This window comes from Nelumbo nucifera, chromosome 6 (assembly GCF_055504915.1).
Source record: "Nelumbo nucifera cultivar China Antique chromosome 6, China Antique-T2T, whole genome shotgun sequence".
Taxonomy (NCBI): Eukaryota; Viridiplantae; Streptophyta; class Magnoliopsida; order Proteales; family Nelumbonaceae; genus Nelumbo; species Nelumbo nucifera.
In genome coordinates, this window is record NC_142654.1 from 55,956,051 (window position 1) to 55,971,801 (window position 15,751).

The following is a 15,751-nucleotide window of genomic DNA, read 5'->3' on the forward strand; positions in this document are numbered from 1 at the left end:
ACTTGAGGGGGTCTGCCCTTGAGATGATGTGGACAATATGTGCCAACATGTAATGCCATAACTTCTTCATGGCAAAGATGAGAGCATGACAAGTCTTCTCTATGGGTGAGTAGTTCAACTCGGATCCTATTAGTGTCCGATTAAGGTAGTAGAGTGCATTCTCTTTTCCTTTCTCATTGACTTGTGCCAACAAGGCTCCCAATGACTGCTCTTATGCAACGATGTATAGGATAAGCGCTTCTCAGGAATTGGTGCGACAAGTACTGGGGGTTTGAGAAGGTATTGCTTTATGCTCTCTAAGGCATTTTTGCAGGCCTCATCCCACTCCAATGGGACATCCTTTTTCATTATCTTGTTGAATGGTTGACAACGTCCTGCCAAGTTGGAGATGAACCGTTGAATGTAAGCCAGCCATCCTTAGAGACTCTTCAACTCTTGTAGGTTCCACGATTTTGGCATGTTTTGGATGGCGTCAATCTTTGACTGATCAATTTCAATCTCTCGATGGCGAACAATGAACCTGAGGAACTTTCCAAAGGTGACTCCAAATGCACACTTGAGAGGGTTCATCTTTAGTTGGTATCTCCTTAGCCTATTGAAGATGCTATGCAAATCATTGAGATGGTCTTCTCTCTTCTTAAACTTGACAAGCAAGTCATCGCCGTAGCACTCGATCTTCTTGTGAAGAATGTCATCGAAGATCAGCTGCATCACGCACTGGTACATAGCACCGACATTCTTAAGCCCAAAAAGCATCACTTTGTAATAATAGATCCCCATTGGTGTTCAGAAAGCCATTATAGTTCTTCATCCTTAGGCGCCATGTGAATTTGATTGTATCTAGATGAACCATCCATGAAGGACAATGCCTCATGGCCTGTAGTTGCATCTACCATGAGTTCAATGATAAGCAAAAGAAAATCGTCTATTGGGTAAGCTTGATTTAAGTATTAGAAGGCAACACAAATCCAAATTTGACCATTCTTCTTCCTCACAGGGACAATGTTTGCAATCCAAGTTGGATACTTCACCTCTCGAATGAAACCAACTTTAATGAGCCTGTTGATTCTTGTTTCAATTTGTGAAATCAACTCGGGCGGGAATCGATGTTGTGCTTGCTTGATTGGTCATACCCCGTGCCTAATAGAGAGGTGGGGGATAGCAATCTTTGGGTCTAACCCGGGCATTTCCTTGTATGTCCAGGCAAAGACATCATTGTGCTACTGAAGTAGTTTGAAGTATTTGGCTTCTTCTTCAGGGCTAAGGAGTGCACTAATGTAGATAGGTCTAGGTTCCTCATCAGTGCCAAGGTTCAACTCCTTCAAGTCATCCACTATTTCTTAGCCTCCTTTTTCAAAGGTAGGTGGAGCAGGCTCAAGTTCTTCATTTGAGGAAGTGTTTGACAAATCTTCATCCTCCTCCTCAATGGTGATGTGATTAACCGAGACAATGTCTTCATCCCCAGTTAGCCCTTCACTTTGTTCTTCCATGTCTTGTCCTAGTTGAAGGTTGAACTTCGATTGAGAAGATGATGGAAATGTGATGACAATAGTCTATTGTCTAACTGATAATATCTCATTAGAGGAAACTTCCAAGTTCGCCACCCTCTTCATACGAGAAGGAACAACACTTTGTGACTTTGACTTCTCCTTTGAATAAATGGCGCATTGTAGGATTTGACTTTGTCGTTGACCATTTTTCTTCATATTGGAACCTTTGGGCCCTATGCGGGAGAGTACCGAAGTCCTTTGTGGTAAAGCAAATGACGTTGGAGCAACATCTTGTCCTTAGAGCCTTTGGAAAACTGATTGTCTTTCTCTCGATTCTCCTAGTCGGTCGAAGACTGAACTCCGTTGTGTATACTTCTTTTCCTTCTTGTCCACCACTTCTACAATGATGTGGTTGGATGATGCCTTCCTTCGTGAAATTTAAGTTGGTGGATTTTGATGGTATCCTAAGACAACATTTTGCTGAGGGATGTGGGAGCCTCCACTTTGTAAAGCTCCTTGCGTCTTTATTAGGCCATAGGCTTGTCCACTTGTAAGGACTGACTCATGGTTCCCTGACTGACGATTTTCACCTTCTTTGTAACCTACCTTCTTGAGGAGCTTCTTAGCATTGGGGTCAAACCACCCTTCTTGATGTTGCCTTACCTTACGGGTTGATGAAGCTCTAACAAATCCCTTTAACGAAGGTTCAAAAATCACTGACTTCGATGCTATGGAGATTGGAAGCATAAGATCCTTCTCAAGAACTTCAATTTCACTCCTTGAAATCAGTGTAGTGTGTCATGCTGCCATAACCTCAAAAGAGAGTTGCCCTTCCCTTCTCAACGACTACAAGGTGTAACGAAGCACAGGGGCTTATTGGTTACAAGAAGAGGAAGTCAATGGTGGAGTTATTGGCAAAGTAGCAAACACATGATGATTTTGCAGAGGCTTCTTGTCACTACTTGAATATGCATTTTCTTCTTCATGCATTGGGTCCTCCTTTTCCTTTCAGACCTTTATTGTTGAAGGTTTTGGCACAGAGACCGGAAGATCTTCTGAGATGACCTTGTCAGCATAGAACTTTGCATCAACAAAATGTGCTTCAACTTTATTGAAAGGCTCTAGCTCAACGACTACTTTCCTCTGTGTTCCAATATGGTAGTATTTGAAGCATTGGTGCCATGTTGAAGGAACCACCCCTATATCATGCAACCAAAGACATCCCAAAAGTAGTTGGTAGGATGTCTTGGCATTGATGACATGTAGAAGGGCGGAAGATGTCAAGTCCCCTATTTCTATCTCGAGACGCACCATGCCCACAACACGTTGTCCATTTTGATTGAAGCCTTGGATTGTCAACTTGCTCTTTAGCAATTCATGCTTGTCAATCTTAAGTTGTTTCATAGTGGAGACTGGCCTGATGTTGACAACAGATCCACAATCAATGAGAATGCGGGACATCTTCTGTTCATGAACATATCCAGCAACATACAAGGGTCTATTGTGTGGATGTGACCCGAGTTGTAAATCCTCATCTGTGAAGGTAATTGTTGTCATGCAATCCACGCAATCGTTCCCTTTTGGTACTATGCTTTGGTACTTGTTGGGGAGAATCAGGGTCTTCGCCATTACAAAGCGAACCTTCTACGTTAGTCGTAGTGCTTGGGTAAGGCTCAAGTGGGATGGAAATTCCTTCATTTTCTTTCTTACTTCTTTATCACACATGGGGTGTTCTTGAAGAAGCCTTGTCATGTCTTCGTCCTCGTCGAACGAAGCTTCTTCTACTGATGGTGATGTTTCCTCTAGGTCAATTGTCACCATGTACGCTGCTACACACACCTCTAAGAAAAGTTCTCTAGGCATGAATTCCCAAAGGGTTACTAGAGTTGGATGAGGCTGTTAAAGCACTTCCTCCTCACTAGCTGGGGGTACCTGAGGTGCTTTCTTTGGCACTTTCTTCTTCTTGGAGGCATTGTGTACTCGCCATCTTCTAGTCCGCTTTGGTCTAGTTGACATAGGGACGACGGGATGAGGAGCCTTGTTCTTATGCCGAGATAGGACACCATCCGATCTCGTCTTGAGGAGATGTTTTTGAGTTACTAGAGTAGATGGAGATAGTCTTTCCTCCATTCGAAATGATTCCTTCAGGCTAGTGGCATACCTTCTCCTTGGGTTTCTTGCTAGTGAAGGTGGACCACCCATCTTCTATCTCATCTTCTGAAATAGACAACTCTTCCTAGTAATCCAAGTCACCAGTCATCAGTTCATAGAGAGTTGGGATGTCGGGATTCCCGAACCTTGGCATGTCAGGATAGGCATAGACAGTGGTCACCTCTTGATCAATAATAAATTGGACAAGAACTGCCCCCTGTGGGAGGGATACAGTAGGAAAAGACATTGTTGGGGGTCTTGCTACCTTGCCCCCAGTCTCCATAATTTGAGGACAATCCACTAAGCTATGTTGTGGTGTTGACTTCCCTTTTGTGGGTGTAGAGTTCCTTGAGGTATGGATGTCCATTGTAGCTTGAGCAGAGGAAGAAGGACCTATAGAGGGTTGTAGTAGTACTGGGTCAAAAGACCCAAAAGTCACCATGGAGACATTAGTAGCAGCAAAGTTGTCACCAAGATCTAACTCGATCTTTCCTTGTTCTGCAAGATGGAGTATTTTGTCCTTTAGGACAAAACACTTTTCAGTTGGATGACTTATCATCCGATGGTACTGGCAATACTTATGGTCCATCACATGTCCTTGCTCTTCAGGTCGCTTGGGTGATGGAAGCTCAATCAACTTTGATTGGAGTAGCTAGTTAAGCATTTCTGGAATGTTGGAGTCAAGGAATGGATACTCCTCTTCTAGTTCCTTTAAAGTAGGCCTAGACTTCTCTTGGCCTTGATTTGCAGAAGATTTCACTTTGATCTCCGTCTTCTTCTTCTTGCTGGAGATCTTAACTGGTGCAGTGGTAGTGTTCATGACTTCCTTTCCTTTGGAGGAGGAGGTCTTAAGGTCCTTCTTGACTTCCTTCTTACCATCATTCTTTTCACAAGGATCGCTTAGTTGGGGTTTCCCATGCTTGGCTATCTAGATCTCCAAGTCATGAACTCAAGTAGCTAACTCTTCGAAGGTGGTAGGCATGTTTCCTTTGAGGCTGTAGAGTAGTCACCAATGCATCCCCTGGACGCACGTGTCTATGGCAAAGGATTGAATGATTTGTTCCTTGCACTGAAGGGCGAGGTTTCTCCATCGCTCAATGTAGTCAAGGACGGATTCATCCTTTCTTTGCCTTGTAGTGGAGAGTTCTGGAAGTCCAACAGTTCAACGTGTACAGTAGAAGCAAGTGAGGCATTCTCTCTCAAGCTAGTCCTAATGATCAATGGAGCCAATCTGGGTGTCGGTGTACCAATCAAACGTTGTAGACTTGAGGGAGCGAACAAACTACTTCACCATTTGACCACCGTAGGTTCCCACATTGTTGCAAGTCTTGATGAAGTGGGCTATGTGCTGCTCTGGATTGCCCGTTCCGTGAAACTGCTGGAACTTAGGAGGTTGGAAGCCGACTAGCAAGCGCATCTCATCAATGCGGCGGATATATGGTTTGGCATACACTAAAGAGGTCTGTGGAACTCCTCCATATTGAGCCCTTATGGTATTAGCGATCATGTACTGGAGTTGTTGCACCGTCAAAAAAGCGACAGAGACTTGGGTGGTGTCTTACATCATGTTCTGCACTGTGACACGATCATGCTCCTCTTTTTGCTACTGTAGTTGCTCTTTGAGGTTGGGAATCATTGGAGGAGTGAATCCTGGAGGGTTAGAAGGTCCTTGACTAGGTTCTTCTTGGCGGTTTTGTATCTCTAGTTTGTTCATCAGGAAGGCAATCCGGAGATCCTTCTTAGCGTTGGAGCTCTTGAGGTTGTCAATGGCTTCAGCCATCTTCTGGAGCCACTCTTCCATCATCGCGACTTCTATCATCATCACTGGTATGGCACCACTAGAAGCAGAGTATGAGTTATGCAATTGAGAGGAGTAAGATTCTGTCCTTGACGCAGTGCTGGATTGGTCATCTGGGAGAAAGTGTTTTTTTCCCTTCACATCAATGTGTGGAGAGCTGAAGAGGCTTTCTTTTTGTAGAGTAGTCGCCTTGGTGATTTCTGTGTAGGAAGCTCCACTGAAGACTATAGCTGCGTTTGTTGGATTTCGCCATGGCACGTGTGATAGGACAGTTGTAAGAAGAACTGAAAGTGCCAGAAGAGTTGTGGAAGGGAGTTACATCCATCTTGGTAGCCATTGGATGACTGTTGCAGTTGTTGACTCAAAAGATAAGAGGAAGAGAGCGTTCCACCGGACATGCCAGAAATTTTTCGACACAAATTTCGTGTATTTCAATTAGCACAAAATATGGAGACAAATTATAAAAAATAAATTTTTGTAATAAAGAAAACAAACAAGGGAATGGACTCTTTTCTATTTCTGCTCAATGATGTGAGCAACCTATGATTAACGGTCGAATTTAATGAAGACAAGGGCCGTTGGCATGTTTGTCGTACCTCTTGAAGTGTTGATGTAGATTTCCTTGATTTTGATGCTTTAGGAGATTTGATGTAGATTTCTTCACTCCAGGCTTTGTGCTTGATCGGCTGTGAATGATGCTTCTCTAAGAAGGGCTCTTTTGTGGTGGCTTGGTATTCTTTGGAGAGCTTGAATCCAACTGTTGTAGAGAAGGAATAAGCTTTTCCCTTTTTTCTTCTCTCTTGATCTTGCAGTTGCTGGAGTTTGTAGGAGCTTGTGGTTGCTTGCAATCTTCAGTGTTGACATCTGAGAGCTTCTTGTAGTGTGATTCTCTCAAAAAGGAAAAGAAAAACCCCTTTCTTCCTAGGCAAGGCTATTTATAGCCAAGGGTTAAGGCTGCCACCTTAGCCCACTTAGCTAACCAATGCCATGTGAGTAGGGTGTTGGGTTAGCATTAACTCCTATGCATGCGCCATTATATAGGAGTTAGTAGTCTTGCCACTAGGACCACCCTATTACAAAGGAGATGGACAATATTGGACTTAATACACTTGGATCCTTAGGCCACAAAGTCATATTTATGTAGACTTGGGCCTTGGGCCCATGGAGGCCCATATTAACTTGAGAGGCTGACATGTAAATTAAGCCCATTTATTTGGCTTAAAAATCACATGTCTACAGGATAGTAATAATATATCCAAAATTTTATATAAATTATATATATATATATATTATTTATTTTTATTATTAATCGGATGTAGATTGCAAAATCCAAATCTGATTATAAAAACACTTCATCCAAATATGTGATAATTAGATCGAATTGTGAACTTTCAAGTATCATTGATAGTTCTTCATTTTACAATTTCAAAAAATGTAAGATTTAAATGTTTCATCCTTTTGGTGTATCTTTTTCAAAAAATGTAAGTGTCATTGATAGTTCTTCATTGTAATGTTTCATCCTTTTGGTTTATCTTTTTTTTTTTCTGTTCATTTATCAAAAAATATAAGATTTAAATAGAGGGAATTGAAGGAGGTGAAAAGTAGTAGTTCAATTTACAATTTCAACCTTACAATTAAATAATGACTAAATTCAAAAATGAGTATTTAGTCAAAAGAGTATTCCACAATCTTATTCATATTTTAATAGTAGTGTAAATATAAAATTTTAGATGTATTCAGATTTTTCTATTTTTGTATGTAAAAATAATTCTAATATGTCACACTTATTTTTTGTTTAATATGATAAATATATGATATTATACATGTGCTTCAATGCTTTTTTTCAAAAACTTATGTATTTTTTATTTTTATATTTTATTAATTTTTATTATTTATTTATGATATTAAAGGTTAACACATTTAACCCAGAAGTTGAACTATATATCTATTATTAATTTTTATATTTCAATTTTGCCTATTTCTAAATTATATATTTTATTTTCATTTTCAATGAAAGTAATTATTGTTTATTACAATTATTTTTTAATTTGATTAATAAAAATATCATAAATGTATCTAGTTTTTTCCACATTTCTCTAATTTTCTACATTTATTTCTATTTGAAAAAGTTTATTATCAAACTATGACTTCATAGGTTGACCAATTTGATTCAGATGGTTAAATTGCTATTAGCCACCACTTAGATAAAGAAGGTTTTGTTTTTGAGTCAATTTTAAAATATATGGATTTATATTGTTAAAAATATTGGCATAGATTTAGTTAGTAGCATTTATTAGTGAAAAAAAAACTTAAATATATGATTTATTAACTTAAGTATAAGGCTTAATGAGAGAGGATTAAATGAGGTGGAAAGTAATAATTGAAATTATATTTTCAACTCTTACAATTTCTGATGGACTAAATACATAAGGGCATTTTAATAGACATTGCATTTTAGTCCAAAAAAGTTTCACATTGCATCTACACTTATATATAGTAGATAACCTTTAAATCACTAATGGTATTTGATAGGATTGAAGCCATTAGTGTTACTAGTTTGATTTGTCATTCAGGCCTGCGTCGTTAGATTTGTTCAAGCTTGTGCCGTTGTATAGCGTTTCTGCTCAAGAGATACAATGGCTAACAATTGGTGAATTGGTTTGAACCACAAAGAGGAGATAAAGGAGAAGAAATGGCTTTTGTCAACAACCAAGAAACAGTGGTTTATTTTTCAAAGATAAAACTTTATAAAAAAAATGTGTTATTTTTAAATAGTATAACTAAGAACTAACGCCTACTTATTAGTTACAAAAGTTAGAACACTTGTCACATGGGAGTGGGGAAAGGTGGCATGTTTTCATCAGCTTAATAGAGAGGAGAGTAGATATTAGTTAGTAGGAAATCTGAGCTGTTCCAAGTTATGTGTGGCATAAGATGAAGGCAATCTCCATTCCCTTTGACACACACAAAAAGAAAAAATAAAAAGATAAATTGATTTGGACACTTAATGCAAATGGGAAATTCACTACAAAATTGTTGTATCTTGCTAAGGTAAACTTGATACAAAGACCCATGGGAAATTTAAAGTGGAATTCCAAAGTTTGGAATCTTGAGTGTCCACAAAAGATTAAAGTATTTATCTTTAGGCTTCCATCAAACATGTTTCTAAGAACTAGAGGTGCAAATATTGATGGAACTTGCAATCGTTGTGGTAAGAAAGAGGATCCAATCCATATTTTCAAGTATTGCATCTATGGAAAACAAATTTGGATGATTGTTAAGCCTATATTGAGGACCTTGATGAGTAGGATCAATCGTTAATGGATTGGTGGGAAAGAATTTCCACAATTAATGGGTCGGGGAGTGAGAATAGAATGAAGAAGACCTCTTATATTTTGTGGTTCCTGTGGAAAAGCATAAATCAAAAAGTTTTTTAGGATATTAACATCCCTCCCCCTTAAGCCTTGAGCAAGCTGAGAATGCTTATTGGGAAAATTTTAAAATTTGGATAGATGACTCTATAACTGAAAAGACAGAGTCATAGAGACCTATTGGCTGGAAAAGCCCTAAAAGTGATACCATCAAAATAAATTTTAATGCTTATTGTATTAATAATGGGAATTGCTCAGTGGTAGTATTGCCAAGGACCACCTTGGAAAAGTTATCGATGTTAAAGCTTTCTTTCTAGGGCACTCAAGAAATCTTGGGATGTGAGGGAAGCCCATAAACTGGCCTTAAATTTAAGAGACCGCTCCATCATCATTGAAGGCGATTCATAGCTTTTTCATCTCTTGTTTGTAGAAAGCATTGGACACCCATGGAGACTTAAACAATATACTGCTGAGATTTGAAGAACCATTTCGAGAAGGGCGTTACATATCATCATGTGTACTGAGAGGCCAATCAAGCTGCTGATCGTTAGCCTATGAAGCTCTTTCGAGTCGGACAGGCTTTTACAATCTCAGCATTCAGGATTTACCTTGGTCATTCGCTTTTATTTGTGCTAGTGGTTTTCGGGGACGCGCTACCCGTCTTGTATAACCCCTCTTGTTTTTATTCCCACCTAAGACCATTGCCTCCCCACCCCCTCTCCCCACCACACACACACAACATAGAATGGTACGTTTTTTTCCATTGAGAATTAATGAACCAACCAATATAAACAAAAAGGAATGGAATACGAGGAAGCTATAAGTTTCAGATTAAGGGTAAAACAGAGCACCCCACAGCCTTCAACTAAGCATTTATCAAAATAAATGACTTAAACACACCTTGAGTTGAGTTAGGCCCTTGTATCAGAAAATATGAGCTCCTTTCTCTTGTCTCGTTTCAGGATTTGAACCCAAATTTCTCAAAATATAACCAAGAAGACACACCAATGATCAAGGAATCCGGTCTATATATCATGTTTGATATATGAATGCAGAAGTTAAGATTAGTTCTTATTTCTGAATGGTGAAATTTATGAATGCAGAAGTTAAGATTAGAGAGAAAAATGTTAAAAAGCATCTCTGTTTTCTACTTCAAAAGGAAAAGAAAGCATCTCGATTTTAATGCTCCTAATGATTCCTGTTGGTGCTTGGATTAGTCGAGGGCAACGGGGTAAATTCACTCCCAAGTTCCGAAAGTAGGCTGAAGGTTTTGAGGACTCTGAAGAGGGTAAGCCAAGGCTGAGGACTGTAGGCCGAGGTGAGGTGCTCCCTTCTTAATACAGTAGAAGCCAAGGACTGTGGGTCGTCGGCTCGGTGACGAGGTTCTTGGAGATTCAAGGTACTACAAAACAAGAGATGTCAGAGGCCTCGGGTGGAGACCCGAGGCGGAAGCTTCGATGCTCAAGTTAGTACGAGGTGTAAGGTGGGGGGAGGTGCAGACAAGGTCTCGATGGTAGTCCTCGGATGCATTGGGTCCCCAGGAGTAAATGCTAATGAAGTGAGGTAGGTGCAGTGATGTAACTCAAGGTGCTGGAAGTAAATGAGAGAGCTATATCAGAATTCTAGGATCTGGATCCCCTGTCAAGGAGGAGTTACCTCATATTTATACTTGAGCGAACTGGAGGCAGGTGGAGACAAATGCACCAGATGAGGGTCATACGAAGTCAGGCGACAGGTCCTTGCGAGTATGCCTAACTGCTCTGCGGTTGGTTCCATACGAAGGCAGCAGGGCTTCCCCCCCGACGTGAATGGTTCTATCAGGCATTAGTGGGCTGGGCCAAGCTAGCCCACATCACTTGCCCTACACTCCCAAGGCCGAGGCGAGGTCTTGACTTTGGCTAGTAATGGAGATGATAGTTGGGGTAAGGCCTCAACTTCGTTCGTCGGGAGTAGCTCGTCAACCAAGGGGTATTCTATAGTGGTATCATTTTCAGTTCGTATGCGTCTTCCCTCCTCATCGGTTCGGAGATGTGTGCGGTGTGGATGCCTTGGGTTAGTGGGGATGGTCCGTATCACGTACGGTCAGGTTGCAGCAGGGGTCCACCGTGAGGAGGACGGTCATCTAAATAGGCACGCATTTGCCGAGCTGAGCGGTTCACCCGGTGGGTCGTGATTGGAAAGCCCTGCGGTTCACCCTGCATGTTGCGACGGGTGAGTCTCGCAGTTCACCCAGCATTCTTTCGTCTTCCAATGGCACATGCTGAGAGGTGCGATATAGCTAGTTCGCAGAAGCAGGGGGTCCCTGTGACTGTCGTATTTGTATTGATCTGAGCCATTGCTTGGGCGTTGTTTCATCTTCCGAGGACGAGTGTCGGGTGGCGCATTACAGTTGGACGGTAGAAGCGGAGGCGCCTCAGCCGTTGGATCCAATAAGTCTGGGCCATCCCTTTCCCTTTAAATAGGGGTCCTAGTGGTGAATTTCCCCGTCATTTGAACTTAGGCGCCCTTGTTGTCGAGTGAACTCAGCTCCCAAGCTCTCAATCCTTCAGGACATTCCTAGGTTCTCAATCCTTCAGGACACCCCGTCTTCACCTTCTTCACCGTCTAGGTAATTCACTATGTCTTTCTCAGACTCTGGCCCTGAATGCCATGAACTCCCAAACACCTCGGGAGGGAGCTCTCCTCAAACCCCTTCCCCTCTCTCCTCCTTAGGTTCTTTGGCCATAGCCCCTCTTCGGCGGGTGGTAGCTGTACCGAGAGAAAGGGTAGCCTCAGGGGGCACCGAGGGCAGCCGCCGAGGTAATAACTCTCCCCATGAAAGTGTCGTGTCGGCGTCACCAAGGGAGCCCGAAGGGCCTCCTCTGGCTGAGGAGGAAGATGTTGTAGAGATCGCTATTGGACCGGTGGAAGGGAGTGCTGCCCAAAGGGTGGCTGACGCTGGTGTTCCACACTCGGAGTTTGGAAACTCCTTGGATGTGGGTTAGGTCAAATCCTTGGTGAGGAGATTACGCATACCCCAATCCAATGATCTTAGGGTTCTCGATGTAGGTGATTGGCCGTGGACCCCATACGAGGGGGAAATTTGCATGTACCAACATTTTTTAGAATCTGGCCTTAGGTTCCCCCTCCCTTCCTTAGTTTCTGAGTTACTAGAGTGGTACGGTATCACTATCAGTCAGTGATGAGAGTAGAATTTATCATATTTTTATCCCCAATTATTCTGTTTTTTATACTAAATTAGCATCTAATTGGACTCATATCTCTTGTATTTTGGTCCAGGGTATGAAAGAAGGCATCAAGAGCAAAGAAAGACAAATCAGATGATTTTTCATAGTTTTGACATCGTTCAGTGATCTGGGCCTAACTCGCGTTTCCGAACTCCGAGTGGGCTGATTCAAGATCTACTGGAAAGATAAGAGAAAAAGCCACAACTTTCATGTTTTGGACTTTCACAGATTCGGCTTGCATCGAAGTCAAATCTAGGCCCAAAGTTGGGACAATTTCGTAGGAAGGCCCAATCCGCAGCTGAAGCCCAACTCGCAGAAAAGCCTGGCTGAAGCCCAATTCGCGGAGGAGGTCTATTACGAATCCAAGAACAAGAAACTAAGAAGAATCCTTCTAGATCTAAATTCTTGATGTAATCTTAAAGTGAAAAAGGGATTGAGTTCAAGAGATAAAGAGATAGGATTAGAATTAGGATAGGACTTTCTATTTCTTGTAAAGATCAACTTCAAGAGAAAGTTGGAGACCACCCTCTCCCCTTTAATCTATAAGAATGAGGGGGCGGACCAGCTTGAGGTATCACTTGATCACTGAATCACTCAATTTCTGATTTGAATCAAGAAAGAATGAGCAATCAGTCAAGAAGGGTTCAAGAAGGGTTCAAGAATTCAAGAAACTTCAAGAAGAAGGTGGCGGCAAGAAGAGGAGATCTCAGCACCACGGGCGAATTCAAGAGTTCTTTCTTCCCCTTTGTTTGCTTTAATTCTTCCATCATGAACTGATTTATTTTCTTGCTAGGGCTATGGAAAGCCTAACCATGTTAATGAATATATTTTTATCTTCTTGATTTATCCAACATTGTGATTTCCATACAGTCTATGAATTATTGTGCTTATTGCAATTAAGAGCTTGGCCACCTCTTAATTGATTTGGGTTATGTGAATGAATTAAGAGAGGAATTCACATAATTGGCAGAATAATTCATAGTGTGAATTGAATGGTATATAGAGATATATATACATGATCCATCTGAATTTAATGGTTTTCTTGGACTTAATGCACTTCCATCTTGAGAGCTCTACTCGAGAGATCGAAGGGTTACCTGATGGGCGTAGGTTTAGTATATCTTGAGAGAGAATATTAAATAAATTTGTGAAAATCTCAGCTTATGGGAATAACAATTAGTCTTGGATAATTGGACCCATCAATATTCATTGCATAGGTTAGGTGGACCAAAAGTCCTAGCGATTCCATCATTTGCATATTTGATTAGTGATCACCCTTGTTTTTATTTTCTTTGTTCCAGTTTTTATTTTCAGTAGTTCTTGTTTCTTTAAATCTAAATTTCGACTGTCCAAATAATTAGGGAAGACTGTGATTCTAATACTTATTTTGTTAAATCCCCGTGGGAACGATATTATTATATTACTTGATAACTAATGCACTTGCTAGAGTTATATATTTATAGCTATCAAGTTTTTGGTGCCGCTGCCGGGGATTTAATCTTAAAATAATATTAGAATTTGTTAACTTTGATTAATTTGGACCTTTTACTTCTGTTATTATTTTCTTTTTATTTGTTCGAATTCTGTTGGTTCAGATTTACTAGTGCATGACACGCACTAGACAGGAAGGTTTAGCAGAATTCGATCTTGAGATTGAAAGGACCCTTCGCTTGTTGCAAAGGGCCAACAAAGCAAAAGCAAGAGAAGAGGTTGTTAGTTGCGAACCAGCCATAGAGATAGGAGAGATGGTAGAAGGAAATCGCACCCTCTTGGATTATGCTTGTCCAAACATTGATGGGGCGACATCCAGCATTTGCAAGCCTACCATCCATGCCAATAATTTTGAAATAAAACCTGCAATAATTCAAATGATCCAAACTAGTATTCAGTTTAGTGGGTTACCAAGTGATGACCCCAATGCACACATCGTTAACTTTCTTGAAATATGTGATACATTTAAACACAGTGGAGTTAGTGATGATGCAATTAGGTTAAGATTATTTCCTTTTTCATTGCGTGATAGAGCTAAAGATTGGCTCAACTCACTCCCTGCAGGAAGCATCACCACTTGGAATGATTTAACACAGAAATTTTTGGCTAAATATTTCCCACCCTCCAAAATAGCAAAATTAATTAATGATATTACCACTTTTGCTCAATTTGAGAGGGAGTCCCTGTATGAAGCATGGGAAAGATTCAAGGAGATGCTTAGGAAGTGTCCTCACCATGGGATACCAATTTGGCGAAAAATACAAACATTTTATAATGGTATTACCCCCTCTAATCGATCCATTATTGATGCAGCCGCAGGTGGTACAATCAGGAGGAAAACTCCAGAGGAAGCATATGACTTAGTGGAGGAGATGGCATCAAACAACTACCAGTGCAGCAACGATCGAACCAATCAGAGGGGAGTACACCACGTTGATTCCTTTGCATCCCTATCTGCACAAATAGCCAATTTAAATAAAAGATTGGATAAATTTAGTATTGCAGCCATTAATACAACATCTACCATCTCATGTGATTTATGTGGACAAATAGGGCATGCCAATTCTGATTGTCAATTAAATAGTCCTTTTATTTCCCATGAGAATGCTAATTTTATCTCTCATGCTGGCAGGACAAATTACAACCCATATTCAAATACATACAACCCAGGGTGGAGGAGTCATCCCAACTTCTCTTCGAGCAACAATCATCAAAAGGCACCCACGGGATTCCAACCACAACCGCCCCCAAAAAAGAAAAAGAGCAATCTGGAAGAGATGATTTCTAAGTTCATCAACACTGCTGAAGCAAAATTCCAAAGCCATGAAACAACAATTAAGAACTTAGAATCTCAAATGGGGTAGGTTGTGAGCATGTTATCAAAGAGGAAAGAAGGAAGGCTGCCGAGCAACACAGAAAAAAATCCCAGAGAACATGTGAATGCCATAGCCTTAAGAAGCGGGAAGACAATCGGTGAAATCCAAGAAGACGACAAGGAAGCTGAATCGGCCAATCTGCAAAAGGAGAATGAGGGAAGTACCCCTAAACTAAATTTACATGAAATCCAACTCCCTACTCCCTACCCAAGAAGAATTTTGAAGGCCAAATTAGATAAACAATTTGAAAAATTTTTGGAAGCATTTAAAAAGATTCACATTAACCTTCCTCTTCTTAATGTGTTATTGCAGATGCCCAAGTATGCAAAATTCCTGAAGGAGGTGATGTCCAACAAAAGAAAATGGGAGGATTGCGAGATGGTAAAATTAAACGAAGAATGTTCAGCCATTCTTCAAAATAAGCTACTACCAAAACTTAAGGATCCAGGGAGTTTCTCTATACCCTGCACCATAGGAAATGCTGAATTCGATAAAGCCTTGTGTGATCTTGGTGCTAGTATAAATTTAATGCCTTACTCTATTTTTAAGAGACTTGGATTACATGAACTAACACCTACCACCATTACCCTACAACTGGCTGATCGAAGCATCAAATACCCTAGGGGAATAGTGGAAGATGTTCTAGTTAAAGTAGGGAATTTCATCATCCCTACTGATTTCATTGTGTTGAATATGGAGGAGGATAGATCGATGCCATTAATTCTAGGGAGACCCTTTCTTGCAACCGGTAATGCTTTAATTGATGTACAAAAGGGTCAACTTACTCTTAGGATTAATGGAGAAGAAATGGTATTTAATGTTTTTCAAATCCTGAAGTATCCTAATA

At 40.6% G+C, this 15,751-nt stretch overlaps 1 non-coding gene across 1 annotated transcript; it reads right to left on the reverse strand.

Moving 5' to 3' along the window:
* Window positions 1-14,163: 14,163 nt before the first annotated feature.
* Window positions 14,164-14,270, reverse strand: LOC148791080 (small nucleolar RNA R71). The gene has a single exon (XR_016078054.1). It is a non-coding gene; the product is annotated as a small nucleolar RNA R71 (small nucleolar RNA).
* Window positions 14,271-15,751: the final 1,481 nt, after the last annotated feature.